Below are 3,140 nucleotides of genomic sequence, written 5' to 3'. Positions count from 1 at the left end.
CCGAGGGTTCGGATCCCACATACAGACCGGTTCCCGCTCACTGGCTGAGCGAGGCACGGGAGCGACACCGAGGGTTGCAATCCCGTTGCCAGTCCCCGGTCCGGTACGGGGGCAACACTGAGGGTTGCGATCCATTGCCAGACACGGAAAAAGACAAAAAGAAAAAAAAAAAAAAGAAAAGTAGTGTCTTAGTCTTGGCATTTTATTGATTTTGTTTGGATGTTTTTAATATCTTTTGTCTCTTTCTTCTCCCTTTATCGTTTATCTCAAATGTTTGTTGTTTTTTTAAGGTGGTAAAATTTAGATTTTTTCTCTATCACATTTGTACTTTTGTTCTACCATTGGGTTGTGTTCTCTTGTGTATTCATCGTAGTGATTATTATTTTTCAGGTTCCAGATGCAGGACTTCCTTGAGGATTTCTTGTGGTGCTGATCACATAGTAGTGAACTCTCAGAGTTTTTGTTTGACTGGGAAATACACTATTTCTCCTTCATTTCTTAAGTATAACCTTGCTGGGTATAGTATTCTTGGCTGGCAGGTTTTTTTTCTTTTAGTATTTTGAACAAATCATCTCATTTTGTTATTGTCCTATAGAGTTTCTGTTGAGAAGTCTGCCATTAGTCTATTGTGGGCATTCTCATACATACCTTGACACTTTTCTCTTGTTGTTTGTAACTTTGCCATTTTGACTATAATATGTTTCAGAGAGGATATTTTAGGATTGAAACAGTTTCGGGATCTGTGAGTCTCCTGGACCTGAAGGTCCATGTTTCTCCCAAAACTTAGGAAGTTTTCCATTTTATATTGTTTAATAAGTTTCCATTGCCTTTTCCTTTCTCTTCCTTTACTGATGACTGATGATCCAGATGCTTGTGCACTTAAGGTTGTCTGCTAGCTCTCTTAGATTTTCTTTGTTTTTTTTAAAAATTCCTTTTTCCTTCTTTTATTTATTTATTTATTTATTTATTCCTGCCTGGGTTATGTCAAAAGGATCATCTTTGAGACCAAAAATCTTTTCTTCTCCTTGCTCTAGCTTTCTGCTTAGGGTCTCAGTTGTGTTTTGTATTTCACTGAATAAACTCTTCATTTCTAGGACTTCTGCTACGTTCTTTTTAAGGTATTCATCTCCTTATAAATTTCATCCTTCGTATCCTTGATATTTTTTCTCATTTCACTATGCTGTATAACTGAGTCTTCTTGTATCTAATTGAGCTTCTTTAAAATTGTTGCTTGGAATTCCTTTTCAGCCATTTCAGAGGTTTCCTGGTCTATGTGGTCTGGTCTATGTGGACTTGAAAATGACTATATTCCTTTGTAGTGTCATATCTTGGTTTTTCATATTTATGGTATCCCTACATTGGTATCTAGTCATCTGGTAGAGCAGACACTTAGCTTCTATAACTCTGGAGTGGGCTTTGAGGAGAGAGATTTCCTCTTCTTTTTTCAGTCATGCTGGTGACTCCCCTTGTGTCAATGCAGTCAAGTGGGCAGTGGACCTCCCTCACAGTGGCTGTTGCTGTCACTGTAGTGGCAAGCTGCCCTCGTGGCAGCAGTGGCTATACCACAGTGGCTGTGGTGGTCCATCCGTATGGAAGTGGGGTTTTTGGTATGCTCCTACATTCTTCCATGTGGTGGGGGATGCCTGTGGCTCTTTCCCAGTTTTCTGGGTAGGTTTCTGCCTTCTGCTGTGTGGTGGGGACTGCTTGTGGTTCCTTCCTAGAACCCTGTGCATGTTCCTCCCTTCTGCTGGGTGGCATGGGCATATTTCTGCCTTTTTCAGGGTGCTGCCTGGGGGTGCTGCCCATGGCGCCTACCCAGGTCCCCAGGTATGCTCCTGCCTTCTGCCTAGTTCAAACCATTTTAAATGTTGATATTGACAATAGAGAGAAGGGATAATGACCCCCAAACACTGATATATTATGACCAAGCAAAAAGAAGAAGCCCAATTACCTGATTTCAGAAGATACCTGTTCCCACTTCCTCCTCTGCATACCAGCTCTAGAAAATTATTTTCTAATTAGTATGATTTATATTTTGATGGTAGAATTTTATTATTACCCCATGTGAACCAAATTTTTTAGTAGTCTCTATTAAAAGATGTCCTTGCTTTCCTTAACTTTAATAAATCTGCTTTTGAAATATTTATATAATACATTAAACTATAGCATATTCTTTCTTGCCATTAAAAACAAGAGAAAATATCATCACTTACTCATAATAATAACAAAGCTAAAGTTCTTCACATTTTGACCAATCAAGATCATAAAATAATTGTATGCAGAAAGACAGCATTTAGTGAAACCTGAAGAGCTACATGGTAAATTATTTGGGCTCAGATCTTAAAAAGACTTTTATACACACCTCAGATCTATCTAATCTGTTAGCAAGTCTTGTCAACTTTACCACCCTCCTTAATGCAGTCTTTCTCCATATTAGCCAACATCACTCTACTCCAAGCTACCATTATCTCTCACTTAAACTACTACAACAGCCTCCTAACTTGTCATCTCACATCTGATTTTAGTTCCTTATAATCTATTCTCCAAAAAGCATCCAAAGTAATTTTAAAGAAAATGTAAATTAGGCCATATCACTCTCCAGTGGTTTCACACTTGAAAATCCGAAGTCTCTACTATGCCTTGCTCACAAAAGTCTTCCATGATATGGCACCTGCCAAACTCTGCCCTTGTGTCATGCCACTCTTTCTATCATTTATTGTGGGCTAATGGAACCCATCTTCTTTCTCTTCCTCCAAAATGTCAATCTTTCTCCCTTCTTGAGGTTTATGTACTAACTTTTTCCTCTGCTTGGAACAAACTTACCCATGGATATTTTTATAATTCACTGTTCACAGGAAATATCACTTCTTCAGGGAGACCAACCCTGACCTAAAGTAGCCACCTAGGTACTCTCTATCTTATCACACATTTTAATTCTCTACATAGCACTTATATCTGTTACTTTTCTTGAATATGTATTTAACTATTTGTTTATCTTCTGTCCAGCCCCCATAGATTAAAATGTAAGATTCATGAAATCAAGGATATTTTTCTCTCTTCTTTACCACTATGTAATCCTTAACATCTGAGATTTCCTGGCATCCAGTAGGTACTCAATAAATATTTCCTAAGTGAAAGAA

The 3,140-nt window shown here is 38.2% G+C and overlaps 1 pseudogene; it reads right to left on the bottom strand.

The window, feature by feature from the left end:
- Positions 1–1,806, bottom strand: part of LOC103600254 — a 6,155-nt pseudogene extending 4,349 nt beyond the window's left edge.
- Positions 1,807–3,140: the final 1,334 nt, after the last annotated feature.

This window comes from Galeopterus variegatus, unplaced genomic scaffold (assembly GCF_000696425.1).
Source record: "Galeopterus variegatus unplaced genomic scaffold, G_variegatus-3.0.2 Scaffold3277, whole genome shotgun sequence".
Classification (NCBI taxonomy): Eukaryota; Metazoa; Chordata; class Mammalia; order Dermoptera; family Cynocephalidae; genus Galeopterus; species Galeopterus variegatus.
The sequence above is the reverse complement of the archived record's forward strand: the minus strand, read 5'-3'. Positions and strand labels throughout refer to the sequence as shown.